This window comes from Protopterus annectens, chromosome 2.part0 (assembly GCF_019279795.1).
Source record: "Protopterus annectens isolate FY-2018-M chromosome 2.part0, PAN1.0, whole genome shotgun sequence".
Taxonomy (NCBI): Eukaryota; Metazoa; Chordata; order Ceratodontiformes; family Protopteridae; genus Protopterus; species Protopterus annectens.
In genome coordinates, this window is record NC_056728.1 from 244,183,150 (window position 1) to 244,203,327 (window position 20,178).

Sequence of the window (20,178 nt, forward strand, 5' to 3'; positions counted from 1 at the left end):
CTGGTTGAAAGATCCTTTCAGCCATGACCCTGGAAAGAGGCACTACAATGAAGGACCATATTTAAAAATAATATATAAGAATACAAAACAATATTCACTCTTCAAAAAGTTTTTATTAAGGTTTAACAATTAGATATCATAGTATAACAATTAAATATATATATAGAAATTAAATATTTAAAAAAAACAAAACAAAACACAACAAAACCAAATATTTACAGAGGTGTATACTATACATCAAAAACTCTAAATATTCATGAAACAGATTTTTTACTGACATATTAGTGGCTGTTTATTTAGCAGTTCTTTAAGTTTCATCCAGGTGTTGTAAGAAGTGGTAATTCTGGTTGTTCTCATCTTGATTGTAAGAAGTTCTAAATGACAAAGGTCAGTTGCAATACTTATAAATTCTTTTAAAGTTGGAGTCAATTCATTTTTCCAGTTCTTGGTAATTACTTTCCTCACAACTGCTAGACTACTCCATACAAAAACTAAATTTTTACAATTTTTACAATTTTTCTAACTAAATACAAAACAATATTCAATATAAATAATCTCCAGGTTAAACAATTAAAAACGCAATTCTAGTAAATCTTTTTTAGAAGTTTAGGTACAGACACCAGTAAATAGTAACATTACTGTTATCATAAACATGCTAGAACAGAGTAGATTTAGAAGGAGGGGAGTAAAATGAGTTGGCTTTTATCAAAATAATGGTTATACCCAGCAGATTCAGAAAGAAAAAAAAAAATAGGAGGTTTTCCTAAAATAAATCAGATTTGGCACATTTCTTTTGTTAGTAGTGAGTATCACATAGCAGGAGGAAGTATGTGAAAAGCTGTTTCACTGGCAGATAGAATAACTGGAGGTCTAGATGACTGAACCAAGATGGTGTGCTCTTAAATGGGACTAATGAATTATAATAGTTAACTTATGAGCTAGTGGAGGGCACATGTCTAAATAGATTTGATAGCTAGTCATAGTAAAAAAAGAAATTCAGAGCTTTCTCTCATGATGAGAGTATATGAGTTCAACAGAAAGCAGTGATATACTCCCAAGCTAGATGAATAAACACATTTTATTGATGTTCTTTGCACAGGAAAGGAGTTGTAGAATTTCCTAAAGGTAAGGCATGGAAGCACATATCTGAGCTCTTGAATAAAAATGTTGTAACCAATGATTTTCTGATTTCAGGGTATGCAGACTGAAGAGTCCGTAGGACATTTTAAAAAATTATGAACTTTGCTGATAGACATGTCAGCAAGAGTATACAAGGATAGAGAGGGACTGCTAGAATTCTTAAATATTGGTATGTTTCCACAGCAGAAAAGTGATTTTATTTATAGTATCTATTTACATTGTGTTTACTGTGTTGCCCCTGACCATCAGATGCCCATTTTCAAAAATATATGTAACATTTTACCAATCCAACATACCAGTTGAAAACACTGAAAACACAAAGTAACATATGCTTGCACATATTCATTGCAGTGTTACAGTTTACAGAAGCATAATGTGAAAACATTATGTAAGGTATTATTAGGTTGGTAATAGATGTTGCATATATACAGGTAAGCGTAAACTGCAAAGAGTACAATGAAAACATACTAAGGACATCCATTGATGTGTAAATGTTAGTTATTATGAAGGACTAAAATATCTGAACTTGTGCAGTGTCTCATATAGATATTCAAGAGGAGACCTTATTCAAGTATATATGGCATTTGGAGACAACTACCCCTGGAAATTTTTGGGGTTATCTAAACATACTAGAGAATCATCAGGCAACCCATATAGAAGATTCTGGAAGCCTGACACCACAAGTTTACAAATTACTGCACACACTTAACAATGAGACAATTGTAATATAATATCTTATGGTATCCTTAGCTAAGCAGTCTCTCTGTCTGAAATTGGAGGCCAACATTGAAAATTCATAAGCATAATGCAATCATGCACAGCTATATTAATAAACAGACAGGTACAAACTTCTGGAAAATTATAATGAAAATCTTTAGTGCAAAATCAGATAAAACAGTTTTTAGAATCAGATATGCAAATAAATATGCATTTGCACAGAGGAAATAAGAAATAAACTTAATAGACAGAAACCATCAAAAATCCCTCAACCATTTAGTTCTAATGTTGTGTTGTGTCTTTCGGCTTTTCCCGGTTAGGGGTCGCCACAGCGGAACTCCGGTCCACTAATGATTGGTAGTTGATTTTTATGTGCCGAGTTACCAACCCTGATGCACAACCTTCAATGAAGGTATGCCCATTCACGCATGTCTCCACGCAGAAGACGCTCTAGCTGAGAATCGAATCGGACAGCGTCTTACTCTGAGGCAACAACGCTACAGCAGCATCTTTGTTAGTGTTATCTTAAATATGATGTATGCAGTGTTTTAGTCAGACTAATTTTACCTTAAATGACAGTGCAGATTTCCTTTGAATGAAATACTAGCTCTCATGTGGCAACCCTGTAATGGCAGTCTGCAACAGAAACATAGAAATGATGTTGCTTGACTAAAAATAAATGTGTGTGTGTGTGTGCATACATACATGTATATTCTTTATATTTGTGTGCGTCTATTTATACATCTATGGGACTTAAGCATTTGATCAAAATGCTAGGAGGTCGACATCTGTTTAATTCACCATACTTAGTCGACAGGTGCACTGGACTGACAATCCTTGAGTTGGGGAATATTCTCTTTTCCCATGGATCATGCAATCTTGGCATTACACACACACACACACACACACACACACACACACACACACACACACACACACACACACACACACACACACACACACACACACACACACACACACACACACACACACACACACACACACACACACACACACACACACACACACAAACACACACACACAGACACACAGACACACACACATACACACATATTTTAATACACACTCACAAACACACACACACACACATATATATAGATATGTGTTAGTATTGATAAATGAAAAATCACTAAAAGGCTGTCAGTCGCTGACTGTAAACTGCTGACTACAAATAAGTAAAATAACTGAAAATAAACTTACTGGCTCAGGATAGCAAACAGCCCACTGAAGGCACCACCAACTATCTGGTTGAATTCAAGTTTCTTCAAATAAATGTTAGTTTTTGAAACATTTAGATAAAAAGATATCATTTACATAAAGCTGTTACCATAAATATCCAATTATTAGCTGTTAGAGGAAGCAATTACAAACAGGCAAACAAAGCATTTGTAACACATTAAGCACAGACTACTTTACTGGATTTTTAAAGTGAGCTAAAATGTATACAATTTGTAACAAATTAAGCACCGACTACTTTACTCACTTTTTAAAGTGAGCTAAAATGTATACAATTATTAAAAGGGATGAAGCACCAAATTGCTAAAAGCTCCTTTTCAAGGAAGACTATCTAAGGTTCTTTTCATGTGCTGTATATGTTGATAGGCAGATGTAATTGTCATATATATCAGTACTGTTTACTTCCTTTTGCCAAATGGCTCTTTTACTAGAAACATTATATTTCAAACATATTGTACCCAGCATGTTCTTAGAAGCAGTCCTTGTATCAGAAAAAAGTGTGCAAAGGTTCATAGGCAGTTGTTAGGTATGCAGTCCATTTCCCAAATTGCCACAAAGCACTGTCTGGCTAAGGGATTCCTCAGTCACACAGTAGGCAAATGATGCCTGGGGGAATCACACCCTTGACTACATGAAACAGCTGATTAATAGCTCATAGTTTTAATCCTCTGCACTAACTGCCATACAAAAAAAATACCACGGGGGGCAATACATGCATACATATTTAAAGCAGTATTAGCCTCTATGCAGCATACAAAATGCATATAAATTTCAAGAGGCAGACACATATTACATAACCATATAAAATCCATATATAACAATTCCACCCTCAAATTTGTAACTTATCAGAACACATTTATGCATTCAAGTAAGGGGGCAAATCCTACCCCTGTCTTCATCATTCTTTATTATAACTAATGAGATGTTGACAAACTGCAATAATACATTGATCTTAAATAATTTTATCAATTACTATTCCTCAAAGACAAAATATTAGAGATCATGTCAAATATTTTGAATGTGAGAAACGAAATTTTCTCTTATTTCTTTAAACATAACATGCACTTCTTAAATGTCAAATGCTAAAAAATAATCTTACTGCAGAAAGATGTTAATTAAGCTTATATCACCCTAACACATAGCAGTCATAAGATAAGATAAGCAGCCTGGAAAAAAATGTATTTATTCCACCTGGTAATGTGCAAGTTCTAATTCTGTGTGATAACATTTTATTCTGGTTTAGTCATATAAAAAGTTAAAAGCTCATATTTTTCTTGCATGTCTTTGATTGTCAGATATATAATCCGTTACTAACTAATTCCATGCTCATTCTTTTCAATCTCAAAGCACTAAAATTATAGACCTGGCATGCAAAAATCATATCAGAGTACCAAAAAAAAAGGAAAAAAGATACCTTTCTTAGTTTAGATCAATATATTTCAAGTACAAGATCCCACAGACATGTATATACAGTACTTGAAAACAGACCTAATCTCATGAAGAAAATCAATAAATCTAGAATTAATTAGGCCTAGTCTATGCCTAAATCATAACAGGTGAGTGATATGCTTACAGATTATTTTGGTAATACACTCATTTACATTTTAACTCATTTGAAATCAAATGTCCCTCAAATCACTTTATTTACTCCAACTGGTAATAACTTTTGTGTAACATCCTTCAGGAACATTTTAAAAATCATCATAATACATTACTGAATCCATGCAGAAAAATACAAAATGCCTGAATATAAACAAAATGTAATCATTTGTTGTTGTTATACAGCATCAGGTTAGAAGTAGTTTTGCATACAAAACTACCAGGAGTCATCATAGATGAAAACACATACAGTTAGCCTTTAAGAAAATACATCAGAAATTATCTCTCTTATTCACAGCAAAGCCTTATCTGACTTCAGGTCATGCTGCTCCAGTCTTTACTAGCTCACACTTTACCCTACAAGCAAAATTGGAGAACTGTTATTGTTCTGCCTCCCCTGACTGTGCATAGCAAGTGTAATCTCCTAATCTGTAGCAAGCTGTATTAAGAAGTTTACTCCCCACCACAGATAGTGTTAGTGTTAGCAGACAATGACTCAATCGAAATGTGGATCATTAAATAGTTTAATTTCCAAACTGTGCAGACCTTAATAAAATAAATCATTCCAAATAGGTCAAATAATGATGCTTTGACACATTCCAGCAATAGGCATGTGGCTGCAATGGAGTCTAACACACAACTGAAGAAAATGGGGAAGAAGGGAGGAGTTAACTAACAGAGCTAGGCTACAGGAAAACAGCTAGGACAAAATACAAAAAAGGCAATTTCTTAGCTGAACAGCAAATACACTAGCATGTGCAACATGACACTTCCCACCTGAAATCTTTAGATTTCACCAAACAACAATAACAATAAACATTACGTCCATGATATATTTGGAACCTCTTATCTTCTGGAACCTGAAAAACAAGAGGGATGGGAGAACAAGAAGATAAATGAAAACATCATAATGAATTCTCGCTGTTGCCAACACCTCTGAAGACCTGGCCAAGCAGGAATGGGAACAGATGAAAGTTCAAGTAGCAGAATCTGAAGATGCATTTTCATGCTTGGAAAGAAGTAACACCAGATCGGTGACAGGTCTGAAGAAAAGTTGAGTTGAACCTTTCTTAATTACCTTGACCTCAACCTTCTGAACCTTTCCATCATTACTGGGCATAGTTTGTGTAATGAGTCCCATGGGCCAGTGGTTATGATGAGCATCTTGTCTTTGAGAAGAACCACATTACCTACCCTTAAATTCGGCTTATCGACTTGTCATTTACAGCGACCTTGAAGAGTGGAAAGGTATTCCTTCTTCCGACTTCAGAACACATTAGCAAGTTGTTGAACTTGTTTCCATTGTTGTCTATGAATATTAGAGCAGTCAAGGTCCCCTGGAGGAGCAGGCGATACTCCAATTTTTTGAGTGAGCAGAGAAGCTGAAGTGAGCAACAATGGAGAATCTGGATCTGCAGACACTGGAACTAGTGGTCTGGCATTGATTATGGCAGAGACCTCTGCCAGAAGGGTAGTTAAGATCTTGTGAGTGAGATTGGAAGATGAGAGACTGAGCAGCATAGAATCTAGGATCCTTCGAGTGATCCCAATCATACGTTCCCAAGAACCTCCCATGTGAGACGAATGAGGAGGATTGAACTTCCAGTCACACCTTTTGCTAATTAAGAATTTCCTTACTTCCAAATCATTGTTTGTTCCTGTGAAGTTGGTTCTGCAGTCAGATTTTAGGAGCTTTACTGGTCCTCTTATAGAGAGAAATCTTCTGAAGTCATTAATAAAACATGAAGTCTCCATAGACTCTATGACTTCAATGTGCACAGCATGAATGCTGAAACAAGTAATCAGTACGGCCCAAAGTTTGTTGTTAGCAACTCTGTGACAAGTTCTATGAGTTGCTACAGACCAGGGGCCAAAAACATCCATACCAACATAAGTAAAGAGTGGATCTGTGCTTAGTCTGTTAGGTGGGAGATTTGCCATCTGTTGTGGCTGGTGTCTCCCTCTCAGTTTTTGACATTTGACAGATTTATGAAGTATGGAGGATATGTGCCTTCTAGCACAGACAATCCACAAGTCTGTGGATCTTTATAGCACCTTCAGTAAAGTGGCAACCTTGGTGCTGATGGTAATGGTAATGTCTTACCAGTAATGTTGCAATGTGATGTTGGACTGGAACAATGACAGGATATTGTTCTATATCGCTGAGGTCAGCCCCTCCCAAGTGCCCTCCAACTCTGAGAATGTCCTGGTTGTCGATTATTGGGTTTAGTTTATATAGAGAGCTACCTTTAGAAAGACTGAGCCCATTTGAAATGCTGTGGATTTCCTGAGAGCTCACCTCATATTGAACACTTTGAATAATTGTTTGCTCCGCTTGAGAGACTTCATTGACAGGGGGATGTTCTTTACATATGTGCCACCTATGACAGGCTTTAGGATTATTGTTTTTGTTTACAAATAGGTGTGTAACATGAATAAGTCATCCAATGGCACATACAACAGATGACCACCTGGAGAAATGTTTAAAATGATGAGAACTCAGCCCCACTCTAAATTTCACACAAGTGGTAAGTGTAATGGCGGAAGGTCTGATTTCTTTGTTGGAATCAGGGTTTACCAGTTCAAAGTTGGAATCAACAATGGTTTGTAATAACCTCTTGGAGAAGAAATCCTGGGGAGATGTCCAGGAAATGTCCTGAAAGGCAGATGCTGATACAGTACATGTTCCACAATCAGCAGGTTGACGTCGGTTGGAATATAATGCCATTGGTAATTCCTAATGCATTCTACCCTATTACTGACATACATATATGACTGTCTTGATTGGTTGTGTATGTATCCAAGGACTATTTTACTGTCTGTGTAGAAGTCAAAGGAATTAATTTTCATGTCCAATTCAAGATTTATAAGGTCAGCAATTTCAACAGCTAACACTGCTGCACCTATGAGCAGGTTTTGGAGTGAGTTTCACCTTACCAGGGACAAATCGGGGTCTATATTAGAACTGCGAAAGCCCGTTTAAGCAAATACGTAAACGTCGACACAGATTGCATGAACTGCTAGTACACCAAATGCCCGAAACCACGAAATTCAAAATCCCGAACTGGCATAGTTGGCCAACTCCATCGCATGCTACATACTACCCACCCAAACAAAATAAATAAACCACATACATACATGAGCCGAAACCTTACTTCTAACCCTACACTAAACCTTACATACATTACTATCTTTGCACTTACTTTATCCCGCACCCTAACCTTAAGGTCTGTAACTATCACACACTTACCTTAATGAGCTATACCCAAATATAGCTTCAATGGAAGCATCAGAGAAGATGTGAATCTCTCTTTTGATAGCATTGATACTTCCAGTAGGGGTGTATCAGTGTGGTATTTGAAGTTTCTCCAAAGCATTCAGGGAATCCTTTCATGTTTCCCATCTTTGTTGTTTTTCTCTGGAGAGAGGAGTATCCCAATCCACATTTTCAGAAGTGAGCTGTCTTAATAGTATTTTGCCCTGAGTGGTGAAGGGTGCTATGAAGTCCAATGGATTGTAGATGCTGTTCACTACATACAAAACTCTACATTTGGTGAAGGGCTTGTCACAAGCTGGCATTCGAAATATGAATGAGTCTTGCTTGACATTCCAAAGCAGCCTGAGGCTGCATTGCATGAAGGAAATATTAGACCCTAGTTCAAAGTTCTTTAGACTGTCAGCATGGTCCTCAGAATGAAAGGCTCTATTTACCTTGACGCTGTTGGAGACTATCTTGTTAAGTCTGAGATTAGATACAGCCAGCATATCTTGAATTATGGCAAGGAGATTGATCCCTTCTTCCTGTGTGGGAAAAGATTTAAGCCTGTCATCTACATAAAAGTTTCTTTCAACAAACTGACATGCATTGGACCAAGATTCCCTTTCACCTTTGGGCAGTTATTCTCAACCCATATATTGTGACTGCAGGAGATGGGGTGTTACTGAAAACAAGTACCTTCATCCAGTAGTCTATGACCTTGTCATTGACATCATTATTGCGGTATCACTGAAATCTGAGTTAGTTTCCGTTATCTTCGCGAACAATGAAACAATGGAACATTTGTTGGATGTCAGCCATTACCGCAATCAATTCTTGTCTGAAACGGATCAAGACCCCTATTAGATTATTGTTCATATTAGGCCCAGATAGAAGAAGGTCATTATGAGAAACACCTTCATGGTGAGTACTTGAGTCAAAGACCACTTTGATTTTGTCTGGCTTGCGAGGGTGATACACACCAAAACATGAAAGGTACCAGCATTCTTCCCCTTTGTTTAGGGGAGGTGAAGGTTCAGCATGATCTCGATCAAACACCTTCTGCATGAAGTCAACAAAGTGCTTTTTCATAGCAGATTTCCTGTCTAGGGTGAGTTCCAGTGAAATAAACCATGACTCTGCAAGCTGCTTATTGTTTGGCAATTTCATTCTTAGGGTACGGAATGCTAAAGGTGCCACCCAGCTGTTGGAGTTTTCCTGATAGAATTCTTCACTCATAATTATCAAGAATTCTTTATCTTCCCTTGTGGTCACCAACTGATTGTCTTCACTAGTGGTATCAAACACCATAATGCCAAGATTATCATCCCAGGAGTCTAAGCCATAGTTGTAGCTTTGGATGACTTGCTGTGGCTTACCATTACTGCATAACCATTCTTTTACACAGTAGTAATGAGAACAGAGTTCAAAACAAGTATGGTGTCCATTTGGAAGAACATGTGTCTTGAAGGAAGCAACCCTGTTAGGTCTCCTGACCTTATCTACGCAGATGTTACTATGACAACCCAATGTAAATCCAAGACTTGGGCATATGGAGCATTGGTTGGGCCATTGATATATTCATGTACCTTGAGCACCTTCATAGTATGTCTCTACCAAGCAGTATCAGGATTTCAGCATCTTTATCAAGGGGTGGTATTTGGCCAGATATGACCTAAAAGTGAGGGTGACGAGAAACAGCTTCGAGGGATGGATCTCTTGCCTGTTGGTTGGAATCTGGTTGCACTCAATGAGAGCGGGCAGTGGAATTTCTAGGTTGCCATTGAGAGGAGCCACTATAAGATTGCTAGCTCTCCTGGCAGAGACTTCTGTAATGTCAGCACAAATGCCCAGTGTGTAAGGCAGGACATCCCCTGTTATGTTGAGCAGGTCAAAGAACTCTGATCTTGCAAGAGATCGATTACTTTTCTCATCGAGAATAGTGTACAGTCTTATGGCTTTTTCAGGATGACCCTTGGGGTATACACGGACCAAGCATATTTTTGCACAAAATTTGTGACTGAGTCCTTCTCCACAGATTTCATTACATGTGGTGGCAACTGGAGTAGGAGCCACTGTTTGTTTTACATTCTTGCTGCCTTGCTTTGCCTTGGGTGGGTTAAATCTGGATGGGGTAGGAGTATGTTGAAATGGATGAAGTGCTTATACATGATCATCACTGTCACATTTTATGCACTTGGTAATGCGTTTACAGTCCTTAGCAACATGCGCAGTAGAAGCACAGCATTTAAAAGATACCCCAAATTTCTTAAGAAGTTCCTTGCATTCTTGGAGGGCTTTTCTTCTGAATCCAATACATTTTCTGAGTAGGTGAGGTTTGGTATGGATGGGGCATTGGAGATTTGGGCTTTCGATTTTCTTGCTTTGATCACCCTTGTTGGAAACTGTAGAAGGTGTGGGTAACTGACACCAACAAAGACACTTTTTTTCCTACTATTTCCACAGGAATTGCTTTGTCTGTTCATTGGTTGAAGTTTGGCAAGTTCCTACCTGTTTTTTTGTTCTTCGTGGTTACAAATCAGTGAATGCTTAACTGAGGAAATAACATAATGGTTGAATTTAATTTTAGACAGTGTAGGTAAAAAGGAGTGTGCAGGAAAATGATCATTTGAATGAAAAAGTGGTAGTTATGAAGCTGTACAAGAATGTATTATATCATTTGTTGTGAATATACAAGTGTTCATGGGTTAGAGTTACAGTAAGGGTTAGGTCAGGGGTTACAGTCTGTGTTATGCATAATCTGTGTTCTGTGTCATCTCTGTCCTTTTGTCTTGTGTAGTGGTACTGTTAGGAAAAGGGTTTTTACTAATGTAATGTTGTGTTAGGTTTAGGGCAAAGGTAGGGTTAGGGTTACAAATAGGGTTAGCACACATGAGTAAGATCACACAGGGGGACAAATCACGTGTGCTAACTCTAACTGTGAACCCTAACTATTTCCCTAACAGTATCACTACAAAGATGACACTTGATCTCACTTTCAGAGCTGGGGTTTACTAGGGCTTCTTTTAGTGAAAGAGGAGTATTCAGTGTTTTATGATTCTTTCTTTCTTTTTGTGATTCTCTCTTTTGAGTTTTTTACCTTTCATTCATATATATATATATATCTATATGTACACACACACACACACACACACACACACACACACACACACACACACACACACGCACACGCACACGCACACGCACACACACACACATACACTCTCTTTTTCTCTGTGTCTCATATATCAAATGTACACACTGGCAATTCACAGTACTCCCAGTTCTTCCCATAATACCATGCCTTTGAAACAGGGAGGAAAAGGGGAACCCTACAAAAAACATTTTGACACTAACACACACACACATTTAGGCACAAACACATGCATGCAGACGCAAACACACACAGAAACACACACACACACACACACACACACACACACACACACACACACACACACACACACACACACAAACACGCACACACACACACGCACACACACACATACACTCTCTTTTTCTCTGTGTCTCATATACCAAATGTACACTTATTGGCAATTCACAGTACTCCCAGTTCCCATAATATCATGCCTTTGAAACAGGGAGGAAAAGGGGAATCCTACAAAAAACATTTTGACACTAACACACACACACACATGCAGGCACAAACACAAACACACACATGCAGACGCAAACACACACAGAAACACACACACACACACACACACACACACACACACACACACACACACACACACACACACACACACACACACACACATATATGCACACGCACACATGACTTCAGGCACATGTTCACATTTATGTTTACACTTACACAGTCCACAGAATATACCTGAAACCTCATCTGCCATCTTAGTTTGTCTAAAATGTACTTATCGTTTAGTATGATGAGTTTATATCCCCTTCCATTTCTAACTCTTGGTCATACTCACTGGTCCTACAGAAACGTAAAAGATTTCCACTACTGGAATGGTATGGTAGCTTCGTATCGAGTAGTCAAAGTTGCATTTACTTTCCTATGTACTCAAATATATTTCTAGTTGCATTAAATGGTCTCCAGTGAGGATGTCAGCTTTTTGACTAAAATAAAAGTGAACTGTCACTCTTTTTGTCTCGTGTTAATTATATATTAAAATGTCCATGTACACCCTATTTATGTGGTATGTTGATTTGATTAGAATTATTGCATTTATTCATGAAACCAAGAAATCTAGTTGCATCCACTAGATGGCTTTTTATATCCCTAAATGTTCAAATGCACACTTAATTTGTGTAAAGGATACATTTTGCAATAAAGTAACTTCCTACATGCAAAAAACTTACCGTATACCACTCTGAAATATCTCCTGCACCTTAAAACATCCATAAACTGGAAAGAACTAAAACTGCCAGAAATTATAGCAGTCATAATTTTTTATGTGTGAAAACAATCTTAATTCTTAGTTTGGCTCAGGGCATTTGACTAAGTTTATGTTGGGTTATATTGCCATCTTGTGCTGATGTTCAATTGTTCAGTGCAGTACTTTAAATGAATTTTGGAATAGTGCTCCTGAAATCATCCTCATATCCTTATATAAGCTGAGGCAGCTGTAGCTGACAAAAAAAAGAACTTTTAAGTTGCTTTAGGACAAATATGTGTGTTCATCACTGGTATTTTCTAACCACTGTCAGAGATGTTTTGTAATGCATAACAAAGCTCAAAATTCCATTTTGAAATCTGCAATATTTGGAATCTTATTCAGAGGAATGCCATATAGGTTGAATGAAGGCTTGAAGTCTGGTCATTGATTATGTACTGTATCAAAAGTAATCGTTTATCTGCACACATTCATATAGACAAGGAAAATCCTCTGTAATTGAAAAGAACTAGAAATACATATTCTGCTTCTCTTAGATTTATATCAGATTGAAGTATTTTTATCTTATATTAATAAATGTTTAATGTTCTAAATGTTGCCAATATACTTCATTTTGTACACTCCAAATGATAATCAAAAAGCAGCAACTGACAATATGGATGTTTTACTGAGAAATGCATAACATAAAGGATTATGATTGAGTTGCCAATCATAACCAGCTTATAGTGTGTTTGAAATATGGATGCCCAGAAATTCACCTCGAGAGCAAAGCTTGACAGGTGAATGTTGGCATCCATGTCAAGAACACATAATAATGGTTTATGATCAGAGACCCGATCATAATCTTTGTAGTGCACGGAACATTATCTGCTGAATGTTCTACTAGTTACACACACACTAAGTGTTTTGCCAGTTATCGATGCAGTAAAGCAGTTAGCACTATCAGAAAGACAGTGCAACAAATTCTCTTATGTTACAAAAAGTCAGGAACACGTTACTGGCACAGACAGCAGGCAGAAACAAGTTTGTTTTTAATTCTGCTCTTGTCCTTCGCAGGCTAGTACTAGCAGGTTTAACTGCCTAGCATGATACCTGATCTTAACAACTGAAACAGGGGTGCTTAACAGTTGTTAACATCTGGTCCTGCACTATAGAAATGCTTAGTTTGTTTATTTATTTATATATTTATTTATTTATTTTTTGTGATATTGGAGCATAGTCACTGCACTCCATGCACTACAGTAGTTTGGTAAAGTTATGAGACGGTTTTTCATCAAAATGAGTTACACTATAGCAATTCAGGTAGGTTTTAACATATTTGCTCTAAAGCCGCAATAAGCTGGGGTTAGTTATATCTGAACCATGTGACAGAGTCATATATTTAATATTGTGCTTGGAAGACAGTTCCATATTTACAGAGTAGGTTGTAAAAGTTGAACCGGGACTTTACATTTTTAAATGGTATGAAAAGTGGTTCCATCATGACTTCTAGAACAACATCATAAAAATAAACCAGGTTATGAGGACAACCTGATTTATTGAGTATGTCGGCATGCATATATTTTTGCCTGGAAAACAGGTAAAGTTGTCTGATCCTACGCGATACTTTTCAGCACAAGCACCATTGAAAACTATGTTGAGCGTTTCAAGCAAAATGTACAATTACGATTACAAATATCAACTAAAAAAACAAAACTTTATACTATGTCATAATAAATTTCAAAAGACTTAGGCTTATATTAAGGCTGGATTACTGAAACAGACACAGATGGCTGTTTCAAGAAGATACAATCTCACTTCCACACAGAAGGAAGTTAAGGTAGGCAAGTAATAGTACTTGAGAGTTTTGTCCAGAGACCTGGACCTAATAATAAGAAGATCCTGCCAGATGACTTTACCAACCTTACTGTGCTGCCCATAATCAGTGGCACTACTATAGTTCTGAATTGTACAGAATGGCTGTATCGCACAGTTGAAAAGGGTCTATATTATATCATCAAACGCTTAAAAAAGCGAACGCTGATTGATCGACCTAATTTAAGCGAAAGCTTACAATCTCAAACTGTCAGATCAACGATTTTTTTCCCAGGGAAAAAAATCACTGATCCAAAACACAAGCACACCAAACAAACAGAAATCCACACACATACACCTAAAATCTGATACCTAACCCTACACTAAACTATGCACACACCACTAACTACCCACTTACCTTAACCCAAACCCTAACCCTAACCCTAATGTCCATCACTATCACACACTCACCTCACCCGCTCCCTAACCCTAACTCACTTAAATCCGCCCTAACCCTCATGTCCACTCAATCGCACACACACCTAACCCAAGCCCTAACCCTAACTCACCTAAATCACCCTAACACTCACATCCACACAATCGCACACTTACCTGAATCCGACCAGTAACTTTCCACCATAACACTGAAAATACTGAAGCAACAGAAACAGACAACCAAATTCTTTCCCTAGGAAAACATTCGAGTTTCTGCTGCTTCGATATTTTGCAGTTTCGCAAAAATAAGTTTGATCAATCAGCGTTCTCTTTTTTAAGCATTCGAGGATATAATATAGACCCATTGAAAAGTAGCTCAGCTCTCATGCATTTGTTGCAACCCACATATCATATTGACATCACGCTTCTAAATACTGCTGTTAGAAAGTTGCACAGTTGATTGAACTGGACAACTCCAACATTAGCATGGCTGTGGATCACAAGAGTGTCTAACACTACCTTCAACACATTGTTTCTTCTTCAGTCATAGAGTTGTAAGTCAGAATAGCACAGCTATGCTCAGATTGTCCACCTTCCACCATGGTATTGACAAATAACAGTATGTGTCAAGTGCACAGCATTCTGCTGTCAGGGTACATCATAGCTTTTACAGCATGGCCTGCCCCATTATACACATTGCCAAAGGAAAACATGCCTCCAGAAAATTGCATGCAGCTGACAGAAATCAGCGCACCCCCTGAGACAGCTACTATGCTCTTCACCAATGCTAGCCATTTTGTAGTTCATCTGAAAAAGAGTTACCTTCCTGTATTAATAATGAGATTATAAAATGCTTAAATGGCACCAGAGCTCAGATTTTACTCTCATGTAATATCATAACTCTGAAACCTCATCAGTAACATTGCACTAATATAGAATGGTGCCATACCATTACAGACCATTCCTATATGTGAGTATGTTAGCTAACACTCAGATGCACTAGAACATCATTTATTACTGCAGATCAGAATGACAGTGAATCTCTACATGTTACCAAAGGAAAGTGTAATATGTGTAAAGATGATGCTCTTTCCCTTATTTTTGGCATTACTGAAAGACAAAGTGGTGTTCCACTACTATAACCTATCATTGGGAAGTATAATATCTCAATTCCCTCATTATTAGGATTGTCCTAGGTTAAACAATGTCAGAGTACTTCATGCCACCAGTAGTGCATAAAAGAGCCAACAAGATGAGACTAAAGGATTACCTAGTGTGAGTGTTTAGCTAGCCTATGGCAGCTGTACATCCCAGTTCCATCCTATCCTTCCAAGATTTCTGGACACTTTCAAAAGCTGTGACTGCCATGATCATTATCACTCACTCTAGCAAGCGATGTCACCTGTCCATCACCCTCACAGTCAAAAAGTATTTTCTCATATTTAGATTGAACTGTGCATCTTTGACCTGCTGGTATTTCCTTACATTCATTCCTTTTTATCCAGTATAATTCCCTCCTATATCACCTTTCCTACTTTCTGTATGTTTATCTATCCCCCTTGCTTCCTTTTTTCTTCTGCTAACAGATCTGGGTTCTCCTCATTTGACATCATACTTAGTTATCTGCGCCATCTTGGTTACTGTCCACGGTACTGTTTTCAGTACAATGACCACCTTTTATCTATTAAGTCCCCAGAACTGCATGCAATGCTCCAGCTGCAGGCTGAACAGTTCCTGAAAGAGGGAAATAATCACATTTCTATCTCTGGAATCAAAACTACTCAGTTTGCATCGTAAAATTAGGTTTAGTGCTGTTTATATTTTTATTCTGTGACAAAAGTTTTAGATTTTTCATAATAATGACTCCAATGTCCTTCTCTTGGTCTGAATTTTTTATCCTGATTCCCCCACCTGCATCTTCACCCCTTGAGTTATCATTCATTTATTGCAGCACCATGCACTTGGAAGAACTGAAGGAAAGTTGCCAGTTCTTACACCATAATTCCACAATTTTAGGACCCTTCCTCTGAGACTATACTTTTGCCTGGCATCATTAGCAAAGAAAGTGATAACATTTTCCATGCATTGTGTGATAATAAAGAACAACAAAGGAGCAGAAGTCAGGACCAGTCCACAATGGAATACCACCTGTGACCTTGTTCGCCTTTGAAAATGCCCAGTGACAACCACCTTGTGCTCCTTGGTATCTTACTACTTCTACAGCTATCCACACAGTCTACTAACCATATCTATTCTGCTAAGATCAAGTTGCAGTCCTTTCAACTGTTCAATAGATTCTATACACAGTCATCAGTGACCTTACTACATTATAGACCTTATTAACAAGGACGTTGGTAACCTCCAAACTCTGGACCCAACTCAGTTTGGATTCATTAAAGGCCTGTTAAACATGGTTGACTTCTTCAAAATCACCAAGGTCCTAAATGAGGAAAGGACAGTGCATACCATCTATTTTGACATAGCCAAGGCATTCAACACAATCCCCCACTCAGGTATTATAGAGAAACTCTCCCAATTGGGAATTAATCCCTACATTATCAGATGAGTTGCCAACTGGCTCACTGACAGGACACATACTGTTAAAGAGGATGACTTCACCACTAGTAAAAGACCAGTCACCAGTGGCATACTACAGGGTTCTGTGCTAGGCCCCCTACTGTTCAGAATTTATTTCTCAGAAGTCCAGGCAAACTTGGAAAACCTATGGCTGACCAAGTTTGCTGACAATTGCAAATTGGGAGCAATCACTGAGTCCTGCATTGATGTTAATATACTGCAGACAGGGTTATCACAGACAAATGATTGGTACCAAAGCCACAGATTAAAGCTAAATGCAAAAAAAGTGCATTATTATTTCTTTTGGGGAAGCTAACATACCTGCTAATTACATTATAGACAGCATCTTCCTAAGTGTAGACCTAGTGGTATGTGATCTGGGTAATCAGGTTGATAGCAATCTGAACTTTGACCACCATGTATCCATAGTAGTAAGGAAATCCTTCTGTTTGGCACATCTGATAAGTAAAGTCAACGTATCTAGTTCTAAGGATGTTATAATTCCATTATACTTGGCCCTCAGACCAATAACTGAGTACAGTGCTCCCTTTTGCATGTACCTCACCAGACACCTTCAACAACTAGAGAGGCACAGAGTTTTTTCACCAAGAAATTACAGGGCACACAAAACAAGTCTTATGTGGAAAGACTGAAATCCCTGTCAGTGTATTCTGTCTCCTACAGGTTGTAAGGGGTGACCTGTGCCTGGCTTGCAGGGCACTCTCTAATCCAGCCCTGATGGAAATGCTACAAATTTGTAAATAAACCTACAGAAGGGTCACTCACTCCAGGGATCTTAACCTAGCCTTCAACATGAACAAGCCATGCTGGAGAGATAGATACATCTCCCAGAGACTGCCACTTCTCTTGATCAAGCTTCCAATTCACGTGAAACAGTGCACCTCCCTGACCCTCTTCAAACTCAACCTAGATCAATGGATGGGTGACCTCAAATCTATTGCTGGGGTGGTGCCCATGTCCCTCCTAAACAGAGAAAGCCTGTATTAACTACCATAGACCCTTACCTCTGTGAAATTCACTCGTCTAACCACCAACAACTAGGTAACTCAGGATAAATATGGCTTGGCTTGCAAGGGCTCTCGGGCCATAAGCCTAGTAAATGCCTATGAACCTATTAGCACTTATCTGTGATCTTACTATTATACACACTCATCTGTGACATTACTACTATATTCGCTAATCATTAATCTTGATACTACACACACTCATTTGTGACATGACTACCATACACACTCATCTGTGACCATACTAGTATATGCAGGCATCTGTGACCTTGCTACTATACACACTAATTGATGACCTTACTAATATATGCACTCATCGGTGACATTACTAATATATGCATTAATCAGTGACATTACAACTATATGCACTCATCTGTGACATTACTACTATATGTAGTAATCTGTGACATTACTACTATAAGCAGTAATATGTGACCTTACTACTATAAGCACTCATCTGACACATTACCACTATATGCACTCCTCAGCGACTTTGCCACTACACACACACATCTGTGACTTTACTACTATATGCATTTATTGGTGGTATTACTTTTATCTGTACTAATCGATGACATTATAACTATATGAACTCATCTGTGACCTTACTAATATATGCACTAACCGATGACCTTACAACTATGTACACTCATCTGTGACTTTAATAATATACACATTTATTAGTGACCTTAGTAGTATATGCACTCATCAGTGGCATTACTACTGTATGCACTAATCACTAACCACAGTACTATACTCACTCAGGTGGCATTACTACTATACACACTTATAGGTGAGCTCACTAGTATATGGACTCATCGGAGGCATTATCATTATACACACTCATCTGTGACCTTACCACAATACGCACTCATTGGTGGCATTACTACTATATGCACTAATCCATGATATACCCACTCATCTATGACTTCACTACTATATGCTCTAATCGGTAACCTTACTATTATATACACTCATCTGTGACTTTACTACTATATTCAGTCATCACTGGCATTACTACTAATTGTTGACCTTATACTATATGCACTAATTGATAACCCTCCTACTGTATGCACTCATCTGTGACATTACTACTATACAGACTCATCTCTGACCTTACTACTATATGCACTCATCAGTGTTAGTATTACTATATGCATTAATGGGTGACATTACTACAATAAGCACTCATCAGTGACTATTACTATATGCACTCATTAGCAGCATTAGTACTACATGTACTAATAGGTGACCTTACTACTATATGCACTCATCTGTGGCATTACTACTATATGCACTCATCCATGACCTTACTACCATATGCACTAATCTGTGACATTACTGCTATACACACTTATATGCACTAATACTATATGCACATATATGTACCCAGTGACCTTACTGCTATATGCACTTATATGCACTAATCAGTGACATTACTACAACGCACTTATACACAATAATCAGTGGCCGTACTGCTATAAACACTCATCTGTGACCTTCCTACTATATGCACTTATCAGTGACCTTACTAGTATATGCAGTCATTGGTGGCATTAACACTATATGAACTAATCATTGACCTTACTACTACATGCACTAATCAGTAACCTTACTATTATATGGACTCATCTGTAACAGTACTACTATATGCACTTATCTATTCAGTCACAAGTGGCATTACGAGTATATGCACTAATCAGTAACCTTACTACTGTATACACTCATTTGTGACATTACTACTATATGCACTCATCTGTGACCTTACTACTATATGCACTAATCAGTAACTTCACTACTATATGCACTCATTTGTGACCTTACTAGTATATGCACTCATTGGTGGAAATACTACTACATGCACAAATCAGTGACCTTTGCAGCTATACACACTCACCTGTGACCTTACTACTATATGCACTAATCAGTGACTTTACTACTATATGCATTCATCTGTGACCTCACCACTATACGTGCTTATTGGTGGCATTACTAT